Genomic DNA, 17,168 nt, shown 5'->3' with positions numbered 1-17,168 from the left:
TGTATCAATACCCCTATAATCAAAAGCAGCGCTACTTAACAGTGCTGTAAACTACTTGAGAATATGACAAAAAAAATTTAGCTATGTAAGAGACGCATTTTAACTTGCATACTTTTTACATTAATGTTTTTATGTTTTTATTGCCTTCATTTGCAAAAATCAAACTTAATAAACTTAATTTACAAACATGGCATTCTACAAAAGAGTTTTCATAAACAGGATTAACCCTTAAAATAGCACGCAGAGAAGCTTGTTTGATAATTTTGAATATTCAATTCAAAGTTGTTGCAAAGTCATCCTGTGCCCTGGGCACCCCCCAACTTTTTGCTGACTGGAACTGGTGGTAACTGACTCTGACTGACCCTGGGTTCTGTTTAACCAGGCCCAGGGCCAGTGCCAAGCCAAAAGGAACACATTAGAACACAGTTGAGACACCCAACATACACTAGGGTACACTATAGTATGGTGGGGTACCCCTGTAGTTGGCATGACCTACCACCTAAGCCCCTAGTATGTAATAGGGCAGGGGATTGAAACTACCTAGAAGTCTCCAGTATCCTGGGACATGGAAGTTTAGAGGCCAGCAGATTCTCTGCATCAGCATGTGTGCAGTGCTGAAGCCTGAGGTCAGTTTAAAAGCTGCACTGGTGGCCAGGACAGCTGTTAAACCTTAAATTGTGGCCAAACTCGACTTTGTGGGTAGGGGCCCTTAAAAATTAAAAACCTACCATGTTTCTGCATATTAGGGACCCCCAGGGTCACCCCTAGGTATCCCAGGGGTGGGGGGTCAGTTATCTATAAGGAGCGCCCTTATAAAATGAGTTTTTAGAAGCCTGGGTGAAGTGAAATTTTACATTTCACTCCCCACATTGTCTTAAAGAGGTGCTCAAATTCGACTTTGATGCTGGAAGAATTGGGTAAGGGTGATCTGCAATATTTCTGCAGATTCAGACCCTCTGAAGTCTCCCCTAGTTGCACAGGGGGTGGGGGTCCGGTAGAAATTTGGGAAATACTTATAAAATATGGTTTTATAAGCCCTGGTGCTACAAAAGTGGCGCAAGTCATTTTCCCCATTGTAAACCACATGGCCCATAGGTTAACATGGTAGGAAGTGATCGATTAATAAATATTGATAGGAGAGGACTAGCCGGACCATTCAAAGACTTCCCAGAATGGTCGTAGTAAATCCAACAATATTATATTGTTGAATTTCTCCTAAAGTGTACATACAATAAGTTATGAGACTTTCTTGTTTGTAAGTCAAAATTCAGCCTTTCAGTGGACTGCCCTGATTGGTCAGATTTAAGTGGATTAGCCAGGCTGCTGGGAGGGCAGTGATCTGTTCTATAGGAATTCCAGGCCAGGAGGTGGCGTCGTAAACTACGCTCTTCAAAGGCAAGAGGGGAGGCCTGGGTTTTAGTCCACAATGACAGTCGCGACCCAGAGTCAGGACTAGGCTTAAGAAAGGAATTTGCAGATGTTACTGGGATGGTCCATGGAAATGAGATATCCCAGGGGGTGTGTTTAGCCAGCTCTTACCTCCTTGCTGGAAAATCAGCCATTATGGAGTTGGAAGGAGGATGCATTCTGGGACAAACTAATGCCACACTCCACAGGATGTGGTCATAACTAGGAGGAGATGCCCTGCTCTCATTGGTTAGCAGTGACCTGGTGCTTGACCCAGAGAATTTTGAATAAGTATCTGGGAGGGGCAGAGCCCTCCAGATCTGCTGCTTGAAACTGAATGAAGCAAGAAGTGCCCTGCTGAAGATTTTGCTGTGTGCAAGGAACTCTAAGGCATGACCTATGAAGACTGCACCATCTGAAACTACAGCCCTGTGGATTACCTTGCTGCCAAAAGACTCAAGAGTGGAAACTCCCTGCAAGCTACAGGTTAACAGAGCTCACCTGGACAGCCCCACAAAGAATTCCAAGCCTGGAGTACAGTGGATTTGTAAGGGTTTCGTTCAAGTGGATTGCGGCATTGAAGTCTCACACTTTCAAGGACCCTCTTGGAGATTCCAGAACCTTGAATTGTGTGTTGGATACTTTGGGACCTGCAAGCAGAACGCCAGGAAGGTGTTCTAACTGGACCCCGCTTGCTGAAGAAGGCAGCCCACTACAGTGGTGAGAATTCTTCAGAACAATTTATAAAGGTGTGTCCCTGACAGAGAAAACAAAAAGACTTAAAGGGGCGCTGTTGGTTTCTAAGCACTAGAAAGTGACTAATCTTTAAAAATTCATATATCAGGTTCCCTACAGTGGATTATTTTCGTTTTGGTGTCATTTAAAAGATTACAATGCAAAATAAGACCCAATCCAGTGGCGTACGCATATATCAGTGACTCAAGGGGGGTACAAAAATCCTACTCCCCACTACTCTCTTATCCACATTATAAGCAGATAATGCACTGTCCTCCGCCCACGTTAAAAAAACCTGTTCTCCCGGGCAACACCAAAGAACACCCACTCAGAGTGCACCAAACTATAATTGGTCACACAAGTCCACACCCGACATTGGACCTTACTCTTAATAGAGGAAAAAATGTGAGAGAAGCAAATGACCCCTCACGGAAACACCACCATCGGGGTAACTGGTATGCAATTTCCAGACAGGCCCCTGTCTCATCATCGGTAGTCACTTGTTTCTCAAAGAAAAATAAGCGGAAAGGAAAGAAGTGTCCAAAACAAACAAAACATAAAGTGACAAATAGTGAAGTGCAGAAAAATCTGCTGGTGACAAACACACACAAAGATAACTGAGTGCCTAAAAACACACACAGAACACACCAGTCCCTTAACCAATTGTATTCATAGGGCGGTGATCGTGTGCTGTTGAATATTAAAAAGGCTGGTAGCTAATCATGCTTACCATTACCTACTGCCAGTGCCGACATGTTTCACTGCTATGTTGCGTTAAGCAGTTTCATCAGGGCTGCACTCAAATGCTGCCACTTCACTGTTTTGGACACTAGTTCTGTAACGTGCAGGAGACAGCCAAGCTACTCATACCAGCCGCTCCGGTTTCAACAAGGTCAACGGGCACTTCTAACGTGAGTATGTCCCTTGTTTCTTCATTAAAAGTCTTTATCGTGACGTGCCAGGAAGACGCCTTTCCTCCAGAACCTTGGATTGTGTGTTGGATACTTTGGGACCCGCAAGCAGAACGCCAGGAAGGTGTTCTAACTGGACCCCGCTTGCTGAAGAAGGCGGCACACTACAGTGGTGAGAATTCTTCAGAACAATTTATAAAGGTGTGTCCCTGACAGGGAAAACAAAAAGACTTAAAGGGGCGCTGTTGGTTTTTAAGCACTAGAAAGTGACTAATCTTTAAAAATTCATATATCAGGTTCCCTACAGTGGATTATTTTCGTTTTGGTGTCATTTAAAAGATACAAATATTACCTATTTTTTATAAATTGGTGTTGGATTTTTATTTTGTGTTGTGTCTTAATTATTTACTGAAATGGTGTTTTTAAATGCTTTACATACCTGTCTTTGAAGTTAAGCCTGTCTGCTCGCAGCCACCAAGGGTTGAGCAAAGGAATAATTTCCTAAGACCTATGCTGAGTCCTATCATGTGTTAGTGGCCTTATTGCCAGTGGCAGACCTACATTTGCCCCTACCAATAGCCCACTTTCAACATTTGGTGTTCAGCGGTGTGGATGAGGACTTGTGTTTAAAAAGTACACCTTTCAGTGAATAATTTAAGATTATAAAAATCCTCTAAATTGCCTTAGAACAAAACTTTTGAGTTTGATTTTTCGAATTTGGACTAAACTGTTTTTAATCCATTGTTTTGATTTTTCCAAATTGTTCTAAGTCTATTGTGCCTAGTTTTTGTGACCCAAAACTAGGGAACCATGGAGCTGGACCTGGCTAAACTGTCCCAGTTTAAGATGGCGGATCTTAGGGAACAGTGTAGGCTTAGGGGGCTGCGTCCTGCAAAGAAGATGAGGAAGGCAGGGCTGCTTGAGTCCCTAAGGGCCTGGGCCAGGGCAGCGGAGGAGAACCCAAGGGGGTGGGAAGATGTTCCCCCCAACCTCACCCGAGAGGGGGGTGAGGACGAGACCTTTCCCATTGTGACTAGTGTTAGCCAGGTGAATCAAGGTGGTGGTGGGAGTGGGGAAGGGTCCCTTACTCAGGTACCACTACTGTCCCTTGCAGAGAGACAGCTTCAGGCTCAATTAGAGTTGATTGCCTTGGAGAAGGAGAAATTCGAATTGGCTAAGAGAAAGTGGGAGAGGGAGGAGAAAAGGAATGGTGGCAGCGAAAGTGAAGAAGATGCTGATATGTCCAGGGGTGGTAGATTTGAACCTAAACTTCCCAAGGGCATAGTACCTAAGTACACTGAGGGAGATGACATTGACAAGTGGCTAGCAGCTTTTGAGAGGGCTCTTAAAATGAGTAGGGTCCACTCTAGATATTGGGGTGCACTCCTGTGGGAGTTGATTCCAGTAGCTGGGAGGGATAGGCTCCTGACCCTGAAGGGAGGGGATGCAGAATCATACCAGCAGATGAAGGCATGCTTAGTCAAGAGATTTGGTCTGACTCCAGAACAGTACAGGGTGAAGTTTAGAGGATTGTTGGTAACAAAGTTGACACATATGAGGGATTGTATAATTTGTTTTTGAAGGAACACATTTTGACTTATTGTGCTTAAGAGAAGTTACGCCAGTATCTAGTGGACTCTAAGGTGACTGACCCCAGAGAGCTGGGGGAATCAGCTGATGAGTGGGTGAGAACCCGGGTTTCCATTCAGCATCAGGGGGGTGATCAGAAGAAAGGAGGACAGGTCCCTCCCCAGGGGAAAGCCCAGGGAAATGAAGGTCAAAATCCTAAGGAGTCCTCCAAAGACCCACAAAAACCTGCACAAGGAGGGGGGGGGGGGCCCGAGCCAACCCAAATTCAAAGGGAGGGGGTTTCAGGGAAAGCCTGGTAGGTTCTTTGATCCCTCAAAGGTGGGTAAGTGCTTTGACTGTAACCAGCCATGGGCATAAGCAGGGAGATGCTGTCTGCGCCAAGAAGCTCCCCCCTAAGGGGCCATCCACAGGGATTGCCAGTGTCAGTGTAGGGGTGGAGGGTGGTGTACAGAACAGGCAGGTGGTGGAAGCAACCTTAGTGTCCCTGGGTGGGGTGAGTATTGCCACCCTTGCTGCCTTACCTCCAAACATGGACAAGTACAGGCAGAGGCCTAAAGTGAATGGGACTGAGATTGAGGCTTTCAGAGACACTGGGGCTAGTGTAACTATGGTCCTGGATAAACTGGTGCCGCCAGAGAGGTTGTTACCTGGTGAGTTTCACCAGGTGACATATGCAGACAGCACTACCAAACTCCATCCCATGGCTGTGGTGGATTTGGAATGGGGAGGTGTGACAGGCCCTATGAAGATAGCTGTGTCAAAGGTGCTCCCGGTCCAGTGTTTACTGGGCAATGATCTTGAAGCCTCTGCGTGGTCAGAGGACTCCATTTGAAAATATTGGAGCTCCCTGAGTGGGTATGGGCTGTGACTAGGTCACAGACTAGCCAGAAGGGAGGGGCTGGACACTTGGACCCTGGAACAAAGGGCCAAGCATCCAAGGACAAGGGCACTGGGTCTGGTGAGCCAGCCCAGGGAACTCCAGAGGTGCAGGAAGAATCTAACCCTGATGGGGAGGATCTGGCCTCTGAGGGAGGGACTCCATCCCTGCCAGAGCTGTCAGATTTGGCAGAACTGACTGGAGCAGGTGGACCCTCCAGAGAGGAGTTCAGTCAGGGACAGCGTGACTGTCCCACCCTTGAGAGCTTAAGGCAGATTGCTTCTAAGCAAGAGGAGGGGGATGACAGTGGGTTTCACAAACTCTACTGGGAAGATGGACTGCTTTATACTGAGGCCAGAAACCTCAAGGAGGGGGCCACCAGGAGATTGGTGGTGCCCCAAAAGTACAGAGAGTTCATCCTGACTTTGAGTCACGATATCCCCTTGGCAGGACATTTGGGACGGACAAAGACATGGAACCGGTTGGTGAACCATTTCTACTGGCCCAATATATCTGAAAAGGTAAAGGAGTTTTGCAGCTCCTGTGTCACCTGTCAGGCCAGTGGCAAGGCAGGGTGCAAGACAAAGGCTCCCCTAATTTCACTGCCAGTGGTTGGGGTTCCTTTTGAAAGGGTGGGGATGGACATTGTTGGTCCCCTGGACCCACCTACTGCATCAGGGAATAGGTATATCTTAGTGGTAGTTGACCATGCTACTAGATACCATGAAGCCATACCTCTTAGAACCATTGATGCACCTGCAGTGGCTAGAGCACTGCTTGGCGTGTTCACCAGAGTGGGTTTTCCAAAAGAGGTGGTGTGAGACAGGGGCACGAACTTCCTGTCCAGCTATCTGACTGCTATGTGGGATGAGTGTGGTGTCAACTACAAGTTCACCACCCCCTATCACCCACAAGGAAATGGTCTTGTTGAGAGATTCAACAAAACCCTGAAGGGCATGATAAATGGGTTGTCAGAGAAACTCAGGAGGAGAAGGGATGTTCTCCTCCCATGCTTACTGTTTGCATACAGGGAGGTGCCACAGAAAGGGGTTGGTTTCAGTCCTTTTGAGTAGGTGTTTGGACACCCTGTGAGGGGGCCATTGAGCCTGCTTAGAGAGTCTTTAGAGAAGCCTCTTAAAGAAGCTAAGGACAATGTGCTTGATTATGTGCTAGGCCTCAGATCTAGAATGGCGGAGTACATGTACAAGGCAAACAGGAAACTGGAGGCCTGCCAGGAGCTCATGAAGCACTGGTATGATCAAAAGGCTACTATGCCCGAGTATACTCCAGGACAGTTGGTGTGGGTGTTGGAGCCTGTGGCTCCCAGGGCCCTCCATGACAAGTGGAGTGGGCCCTATCCAATCTTAGAAAAGAAGGGTGAGGTTACCTATTTGGTTGACCTTGGCACCCCCAGGAACCCTCCTAGGGTCCTGCATGTGAATAGATTGAAACTACACCATGACAGGGCAGACATAACCATGTTACTGGCCACTGATGAGGGTGTGGAGGAGGAAACTGAGCCTGTGCCCGACCTCCTCTCCACCAATGTGCAAGATGGGTCAGTGGAGGGAGTTGTGCTCTCTCCCAAGTTGACAGACCAGCAGCACAGAGACTGTAAGCAGGTGCTGGAGCAGTTTGCTGGCCTGTTCTCTCTGACCCCAGGCATCACTGAGTGGTGTGTGCACCACATTGACACTGGTGACAGCCGACCTGTCAAAAATAAAATGTACAGGTCGTCTGACCATGTCAGAGCCAGCATTAAAGCTGAGGTTGCTAAGATGCTGGAGCTGGGGTAATTGAACCGTCTGAGAGTCCATGGGCCAGTCCAGTGGTACTGGTACCTAAACCTAATCCTCAGGGGGGACCCAAGGAGTTAAGGTTCTGTGTGGACTACAGAGGTTTGAATGCAGTCACAAAGACGGACGCGCACCCTATACCTAGAGCTGATGAGCTCATTGATAGGTTAGGGGCTGCGAAGTACCTGAGTACTTTTGATTTGACTTCAGGTTACTGGCAGATTGCCCTCACTGATGGAGCAAAGGAGAGGTCAGCATTCTCCACACCAGAGGGACATTATCAGTTCAAGGGGTAATGCCCTTTGGATTAAAGAATGCACCTGCCACCTTCCAAAGGTTGGTGAACAGGGTCTTGTCTGAGTTGGAACAGTTCAGTGCAGCTTACCTGGGTGATATAGCTGTATACAGTTCTACCTGGGGGGATCACTTAAACCACCTAAGGGAAGTGCTTCAGGCCATGCAGCAGGCAGGCCTGACTATTAAGGCAAGCAAGTGCCAAGTAGGGCAGAGTTCTGTGGTGTACCTGGGCCACCTGGTAGGTGGGGGCCATGTACAGCCTCTCCAAGCTAAAATCCAAACTATTTTGGATTGGACAGCTCCTGTTACCCAGACTCAGGTCAGGGCATTCCTTGGACTGACAGGGTACTATAGAAGGTTTGTTCAAAATTATGGGACCATTGTGGGGCCCCTAACAGAACTGACTTCTAAAAAGAGGCCCAAAAAGGTGATTTGGACCCCAGAGTGTCAGAAGGCTTTTGACACTCTGAAAGCTGCTATGTGTTCAGCACCAGTGTTACTGGCCCCTGACTACACAAAAGAATTTGTAGTTCAGACTGATGCTTCAGAGCACGGGATTGGTGCAGTTTTGTCACAGCTGAATGAAGGGAGCCTTAACCAGCCAGTTGCCTTTATTAGCAGGAGGCTTCTTCACAGAGAGCAGAGGTGGAGTGCCATTGAGAGAGAGGCTTTTGCTGTGGTGTGGTCACTGAAAAAGTTGAGACCATATTTGTTTGGGACTCACTTTCGTGTTCAAACTGACCACAGGCCTCTCAGGTGGCTCATGCAGATGAGAGGGGAGAACCCCAAGCTGTTAAGGTGGTCCATTTCCCTACAGGGAATGGACTTTACAGTGGAACACAGACCTGCGGTTGCCCATGCCAATGCAGATGGACTTTCCAGGTTTTTCCACTTAGCCGATGAGGACTACAAATGGTGTAGGTTAGTAACCCATCACCTTTCGTTAGGGGGGGCTATGTTGCAAAGTCATCCTGTGCCCTGGGCACCCCCCAACCTTTTGCTGACTGGAACTGGTGGTAACTGACTCTGACTGACACTGGGTTCTGTTTAACCAGGCCCAGGGCCAGGGCCAGTGGCAAGCCAAAAGGAACACATTAGAACACAGTTAAGACACCCAACATACACTAGGGTACACTATAGTATGGTGGGGTACACCTGTAGTTGGCATGACCTACCACCTAAGCCCCTAGTATGTAATAGGGCAGGGGATTGAAACTACCTAGAAGTCTCCAGTATCCTGGGATATGGAAGTTTAGCGGCCAGCAGATTCTCTGCACCAGCATGTGTGCAGTGCTGAAGCCTGAGGTCAGTTTAAAAGCTGCACTGGTGGCCAGGACAGCTGTTAAACCTTAAATTGTGGCCAAACTCGACTTTGTGGGTAGGGGCCCTTAAAAATTAAAAACCTACCATGTTTCTGCATATTAGGGACCCCCAGGGTCACCCCTAGGTATCCCAGGGGTGGGGGGTCAGTTATCTATAAGGAGCACCCTTATAAAATGAGTTTTTAGAAGCCTGGGTGAAGTGAAATTTTACATTTCACTCCCCACATTGTCTTAAAGAGGTGCTCAAATTCGACTTTGATGCTGGAAGAATTAGGTAAGGGTGATCTGCAATATTTCTGCAGATTCAGAACCCCTGAAGTCTCCCCTAGTTGCACAGGGGGTGGGGTTCCGGTAGAAATTTGGGAAATACTTATAAAATATGGTTTTATAAGCCCTGGTGCTACAAAAGTGGCGCAAGTCATTTTCCCCATTGCAAACGACATGGCCCATAGGTTAACATGGTAGGAAGTGATTGATTAATAAATATTGATAGGAGAGGACTAGCCGGACCATTCAAAGACTTCCCAGAATGGTCGTAGTAAATCCAACATTATATTGTTGAATTTCTCCTAAAGCGTACATACAATAAGTTATGAGACTTTCTTGTTTGTAAGTCAAAATTCAGCCTTTCAGTGGACTGCCCTGATTGGTCAGATTTAAGTGGATTAGCCAGGCTGCTGGGAGGGCAGTGATCTGTGTGATCTGTTCTATAGGAATTCCAGGCCAGGAGGTGGCGTCGTAAACTACGCTCTTCAAAGGCAAGAGGGGAGGCCTGGGTTTTAGTCCACAATGACAGTCGTGACCCAGAGTCAGGACTAGGCTTAAGAAAGGAATTTGCAGATGTTACTGGGATGGTCCATGGAAATGAGATATCCCAGGGGGTGTGTTTAGCCAGCTCTTACCTCCTTGCTGGAAAATCAGCCATTATGGAGTTGGAAGGATGATGCATTCTGGGACAAACTAATGCCACACATAATGCCCTCCTCTCATTGGTTAGCAGTGACCTGGTGCTTGACCCAGAGAATTTTGAATAAGTATCTGAGAGGGGCAGAGCCCTCCAGATCTGCTGCTTGAAACTGAATGAAGCAAGAAGTGCCCTGCTGAAGATTTTGCTATGTGCAAGGAACTCTAAGGCATGACCTATGAAGACTGCACCATCTGAAACTACAGCCCTGTGGATTACCTTGCTGCCAAAAGACTCAAGAGTGGAAACTCCCTGCAAGCTACAGGTTAACAGAGCTCACCTGGACAGCCCCACAAAGAATTCCAAGCCTGGAGTACAGTGGATTTGTAAGGGTTTAGTTCAAGTGGATTGCGGCATTGAAGTCTCACACTTTCAAGGACCCTCTTGGAGATTCCAGAACCTTGGATTGTGTGTTGGATACTTTGGGACCTGCAAGCAGAACGCCAGGAAGGTGTTTTAACTGGACCCCGCTTGCTGAAGAAGGCGGCCCACTACAGTGGTGAGAATTCTTCAGAACAATTTATATTGGTGTGTCCCTGACAGAGAAAACAAAAAGACTTAAAGGGGCGCTGTTGGTTTCTAAGCACTAGAAAGTGACTAATCTTTAAAAATTCATATATCAGGTTCCCTACAGTGGATTATTTTCGTTTTGGTGTCATTTAAAAGATAAAAATATTACCTATTTTTATAAATTGGTGTTGGATTTTTATTTTGTGTTGTGTCTTAATTATTTACTGAAATTGTGTTTTTAAATGCTTTACATACCTGTCTTTGAAGTTAAGCCTGTCTGCTCGCAGCCACCAAGGGTTGAGCAAAGGAATAATTTCCTAAGACCTATGCTGAGTCCTATCATGTGTTAGTGGCCTTATTGCCAGTGGCAGACCTACATTTGCCCCTACCAATAACCCACTTTCAACATTTGGTGTTCAGCGGTGTGGATGAGGACTTGTGTTTAAAAAGTACACCTTTCAGTGAATAATTTAAGATTATAAAAATCCTCTAAATTGCCTTAGAACAAAACTTTTGAGTTTGATTTTTCGAATTTGGACTAAACTGTTTTTAATCCATTGTTTTGATTTTTCCAAATTGTTCTAAGTCTATTGTGCCTAGTTTTTGTGACCCAAAACTAGGGAACCATGGAGCTGGACCTGGCTAAACTGTCCCAGTTTAAGATGGCGGATCTTAGGGAACAGTGTAGGCTTAGGGGGCTGCGTCCTGCCAAGAAGATGAGGAAGGCAGGGTTGCTTGAGTCCCTAAGGGCCTGGGCCAGGGCAGCGGAGGAGAACCCAAGGGGGTGGGAAGATTTTCCCCCCAACCTCACCCGAGAGGGGGGTGAGGACGAGACCTTTCCCATTGTGACTAGTGTTAGCCAGGTGAATCAAGGTGGTGGTGGGAGTGGGGAAGGGTCCCTTACTCAGGTACCACTACTGTCCCTTGCAGAGAGACAGCTTCAGGCTCAATTAGAGTTGATTGCCTTGGAGAAGGAGAAATTCGAATTAGCTAAGAGAAAGTGGGAGAGGGAGGAGAAAAGGAATGGTGGCAGCGAAACCGAAGAAGATGCTGAGCTGTCAAGGGGTGGTAGATTTGAACCTAAACTTCCCAAGGGCATAGTACCTAAGTACACTGAGGGAGATGACATTGACAAGTGGCTAGCAGCTTTTGAGAGGGCTCTTAAAATGAGTAGGGTCCACTCTAGATATTGGGGTGCACTCCTGTGGGAGTTGATTCCAGTAGCTGGGAGGGATAGGCTCCTGACCCTGAAGGGAGAGGATGCAGAATCATACCAGCAGATGAAGGCATGCTTAGTCAAGAGATTTGGTCTGACTCCAGAACAGTACAGGGTGAAGTTTAGAGGCACGCAGAAATTGAGTTCAAAGTCTTGGGTAGACTTTGTGGACGTTTCAGTAAAGGCACTGGAAGGCTGGATTGTTGGTAACAAAGTTGACACATATGAGGGATTGTATAATTTGTTTTTGAAGGAACACATTTTGACTCATTGTGCAGAAGAGAAGTTACGCCAGTATCTAGTGGACTCTAAGGTGACTGCCTCCAGAGAGCTGGGGGAATCAGCTGATGAGTGGGTGAGAACCCGGGTTTCCATTCAGCATCAGGGGGGTGACCAGAAGAAAGGAGGACAGGTCCCTCCCCAGGGGAAAGCCCAGGGAAATGAAGGTCAAAATCCTAAGGAGTCCTCCAAAGACCCACAAAAACCTGCACAAGGAGGGGGGGGGGCCCGAGCCAACCCAAATTCAAAGGAAGGGGGTTTCAGGGAAAGCCTGGTAGGTTCTTTGATCCCTCAAAGGTGGGTAAGTGCTTTGACTGTAACCAGCCATGGGCATAAGCAGGGAGATGCTGTCTGCGCCAAGAAGCTCCCCCCTAAGGGGCCATCCACAGGGATTTCCAGTGTCAGTGTAGGGGTGGAGGGTGGTGTACAGAACAGGCAGGTGGTGGAAGCAACATTAGTGTCCCTGGGTGGGGTGAGTATTGCCACCCTTGCTGCCTTACCTCCAAACATGGACAAGTAAAGGCAGAGGCCTAACGTGAATGGGACTGAGATTGAGGCTTTCAGAGACACTGGGGCTAGTGTAACTATGGTCCTGGATAAACTGGTGCCGCTAGAGAGGTTGTTACCTGGTGAGTTTCACCAGGTGACATATGCAGACAGCACTACCAAACTCCATCCCATGGCTGTGGTGGATTTGGAATGGGGAGGTGTGACAGGCCCTATGAAGATAGCTGTGTCAAAGGTGCTCCCGGTCCAGTGTTTACTGGGCAATGATCTTGAAGCCTCTGCGTGGTCAGAGGACTCCATATGAAAATATTGGAGCTCCCTGAGTGGGTATGTGCTGTGACTAGGTCACAGACTAGCCAGAAGGGAGGGGCTGTACACTTGGACCCTGGAACAAAGGGCCAAGCATCCAAGGACAAGGGCACTGGGTCTGGTGAGCCAGCCCAGGGAACTCCAGAGGTGCAGGAAGAATCTAACCCTGATGGGGAGGATCTGGCCTCTGAGGGAGGGACTCCATCCCTGCCAGAGCTGTCAGATTTGGCAAAACTGACAGGAGCAGGTGGACCCTCCAGAGAGGAGTTCAGTCAGGGACAGCGTGACTGTCCCACCCTTGAGAGCTTAAGGCAGATTGCTTCTAAGCAAAAGGAGGGCGATGACAGTGGGTTTCACAAACTCTACTGGGAAGATGGACTGCTTTATACTGAGGCCAGAAACCTCAAGGAGGGGGCCACCAGGAGATTGGTGGTGCCCCAGAAGTACAGAGAGTTCATCCTGACTTTGAGTCACGATATCCCCATGGCAGGACATTTGGGACGGACAAAGACATGGAACCGGTTGGTGAACCATTTCTACTGGCCCAATATATCTGAAAAGGTAAAGGAGTTTTGCAGCTCCTGTGTCACCTGTCAGGCCAGCGGCAAGGCAGGGTGCAAGACAAAGGCTCACTGCCAGTGGTTGGGGTTCCTTTTGAAAGGGTGGGGATGGACATTGTTGGTCCCCTGGACCCACCTACTGCATCAGGGAATAGGTATATCTTAGTGGTAGTTGACCATGCTACTAGATACCATGAAGCCATACCTCTTAGAACCATTGATGCACCTGCAGTGGCTAGAGCACTGCTTGGCGTGTTCACCAGAGTGGGTTTTCCAAAAGAGGTGGTGTCAGACAGGGGCACGAACTTCCTGTCCAGCTATCTGACTGCTATGTGGGATGAGTGAAGTGTCAACTACAAGTTCACCACCCCCTATCACCCACAAGGAAATGGTCTTGTTGAGAGATTCAACAAAACCTGAAGGGCATGATAAATGGGTTGTCAGAGAAACTCAGGAGGAGAAGGGATGTTCTCCTCCCATGCTTACTGTTTGCATACAGGGAGGTGCCACAGAAAGGGGTTGGTTTCAGTCCTTTTGAGTTGGTGTTTGGACACCCTGTGAGGGGGCCATTGAGCCTGCTTAGAGAGTCTTTAGAGAAGCCTCTTAAAGAAGCTAAGGACAATGTGCTTGATTATGTGCTAGGCCTCAGATCTAGAATGGCGGAGTACATGTACAAGGCAAACAGGAAACTGGAGGCCAGCCAGGAGCTCATGAAGCACTGGTATGATCAAAAGGCTACTATGCCCGAGTATACTCCAGGACAGTTGGTGTGGGTGTTGGAGCCTGTGGCTCCCAGGGCCCTCCATGACAAGTGGAGTGGGCCCTATCCAATCTTAGAAAAGAAGGGTGAGGTTACCTATTTGGTTGACCTTGGCACCCCCAGGAACCCTCCTAGGGTCCTGCATGTGAATAGATTGAAACCACACCATGACAGGGCAGACATAACCATGTTACTGGCCACTGATGAGGGTGTGGAGGAGGAAACTGAGCCTGTGCCCGACCTCCTCTCCACCAATGTGCAAGATGGGTCAATGGAGGGAGTTGTGCTCTCTCCCAAGTTGACAGACCAGCAGCACAGAGACTGTAAGCAGGTGCTGGAGCAGTTTGCTGGCCTGTTCTCTCTGACCCCAGGCATCACTGAGTGGTGTGTGCACCACATTGACACTGGTGACAGCCGACCTGTCAAAAATAAAATGTACAGGTCGTCTGACCATATCAGAGCCAGCATTAAAGCTGAGGTTGCTAAGATGCTGGAGCTGGGGGTAATTGAACCGTCTGAGAGTCCATGGGCCAGTCCAGTGGTACTGGTACCTAAACCTAATCCTCAGGGGGGACCCAAGGAGTTAAGGTTCTGTGTGGACTACAGAGGTTTGAATGAAGTCACAAAGACGGACGCGCACCCTATACCTAGAGCTGATGAGCTCATTGATAGGTTAGGGGCTGCGAAGTACCTGAGTACTTTTGATTTGACTTCAGGTTACTGGCAGATTGCCCTCACTGATGGGGCAAAGCTACGAACCTTTTCCCTCCTGAGGCGGAAGCCGGGAGGTCTCCCTTCTTTTCTTTGCCACTTTCTTAGCTGTGTGTATTTTACTTTGTGTTTCAGTGATTTTAATACTGTGTGCTTTTTTAGGAGCGCGCCTGATGTACTAGCGTGCTGCTCCTTTGAGTGAGACTTCCTAGCGCTTTTAAGCGCTTCGCCTGCTCCCTTCTTCTTACCTGGGTTTTCAGACCGCCCTCGGCCGAGTATTGACGCCGAGGGCTGGGATCTGTTTCGGGCCGCCATCTTGGGGGTAGGACTGTCCGCCCTCGCGCTCTAGTAGCGCTACATAAAGCTCCCCCTTCCCTCCGCGCAGCGGACGCGTACTGCGGACGCACCGGATCTGCGCCAGAGTCCTGCCCGTCTGCGCCCGTCAGCGTCCCGGAGGCGTGTGGCGTGGCAGGATCTCTTGGCCGCTACTTCTCTTTTTCCCTGCATCAACATGCTGTCGTATACATCGAAGGAGCTCCACTCCTTGCGTTCTGTTGAGGTCTCCTGCCATTCTGTTTTTCCTGGTCGTTACAGGGGCAAATATAAATGCCCAGGCTGTAAATGGCATCTTACCAGTGTTCTCCCTACCACTTCCCATACGAAGGAGTGTAGCATTAAACATCCTTGTTTACTCCTTAATACTAGGTCGTTGCACAGACATACTCAGGAGATTTTTGATCTCCTCTCTACAAACAACCCCACTTGTCTTATGCTCACTGAGACTTGGCTTAATGAATCATCGCACCCGGACATAGCGGCAGCCATTCCATCTGAGTACATCATGTATAGACAAGATAGAGCTAAGGGAAGAGGGGGAGGAGTCACCCTTGTTGTAAAAAAATCCTTCACGTGTGCAGTTGTGCCCACGCAGACCATCACGGGTGCCGAATCCCTTGCCTTTACCCTGTCCCTATCACCTCAACAAACTGTGAAGGGTCTCGTAGTATATAGGCCTCCGGGTCCTGTGGGGTCTTTCTTTGAGGATCTCCAGCAGGTCCTGTCTATACTAGTCCTTAGATCGGAACAGTGCTTACTGGCGGGAGATTGTAACCTCCACATGGAAGATCAGCAGGCTCAGGATGTCGTTAAGTTGCTAGATATTACATCTGCTCTGGGCCTGCTTCCCTATCTCTCCGGCCCGACCCATGATAAAGATCATACATTAGACCAGGTCTTCTCCACCTCACCAATTGTGGTTACTGCACTCTTGCCGGCACTGTGGTCCGATCACCATCTAGCTCATTTTCAAATATCTGGCACTGAGAAACCATCTATTAGGGCCTCCAGACAACTGGGAAGTAATTATAGGGCGTATCATCGGGTATCTCCCGACATGTTGACCTAGATACCCTGCAGTCCTGGCTCTTAGCTAGATTGAATGAGCTAGCCCCTCTACAGCCACCTAGATCTGACACCAAACGGTCCTCGGCCCCCTGGTTTACGGCAGAGGTCGCCCATTCCCGCAGACAATGTAAAGTCGCTGAACGCGCTTGGAGGGCCCAATATGACGCTGAGGCAAAACGGACCTACAAATCCATGATGAAATCTTATCATGCTTTAATTGTACAGGTTAAGAAGCGCTACTTTGCTAAGAAAATTGAGGAAGCAGCTAACTCCTGTAAGGAAATCTTTTTGATCGTACGAGAATTTACTACCTCGCGTTCGATCTCAGATCAGGAGGCTCCGGATGAGAACTGGGCGGACACTATTGCTAATTTTTTTTACGACCAAAATTAGACAGATTCAGGATTCCTTTTCTCCGAGACCGACAGCTGATCCTTTGATCCTGTCTTATGAGATAGCTCATCAGCCTATCTCTGGACCGGCTCTTTTGGACTTCCCGCCTCTTACAATTGCTTCATCTTTAGCTTTGATAAGGAACCTTAAATCTGGCTCACCATGTGATCCCTGCCCGGCAAAATTTTTAGCCAGAATGGCAGATGTTGTCAACCCATTAGCCAATCCTATTCTCAACCTCTCACTGAGTCAGGGAGTTCTGCCACATTCCTGGAAACAGGCTATGGTGATTCCTCTCCTTAAAAAGCCCAACCTTGCCCCAGAAGTCCCGTCCAACTATCGACCAATTTCGCTCCTTCCAGCACTGACTAAAATCCTGGAGAAGCACGTCCATAGCGTGCTTTCCAACTTCCTGGAGTCAAATGAGCTTCTCCACGCGTCTCAATCGGGCTTTCGATCCAACCTAAGTACCGAGACGGCGCTTCTGGAAGTCTCAGAGATTGTAAAGGAGGTGCTGGATGATGGAGGCAGGGTGATGTTAGTCATGTTAGACCTGTCGGCGGCTTTTGACACCGTCCCCCATGAGGATCTCCTCATAAGACTTCATGACATCGGTCTAG

General features: G+C 48.3%; 1 protein-coding gene across 1 annotated transcript in view; it reads right to left on the bottom strand.

The window, feature by feature from the left end:
- The window catches only part of SLC12A4 (solute carrier family 12 member 4), a 546,284-nt gene that overhangs the window by 51,722 nt on the left and 477,394 nt on the right, over positions 1-17,168 (bottom strand). The window lies entirely within an intron of this gene.

This window comes from Lissotriton helveticus, chromosome 12 (assembly GCF_964261635.1).
Source record: "Lissotriton helveticus chromosome 12, aLisHel1.1, whole genome shotgun sequence".
Lineage (NCBI taxonomy): Eukaryota > Metazoa > Chordata > Amphibia > Caudata > Salamandridae > Lissotriton > Lissotriton helveticus.
Note: the sequence above shows the minus strand (reverse complement) of the source record. Positions and strands in the feature narration are given on the sequence as shown.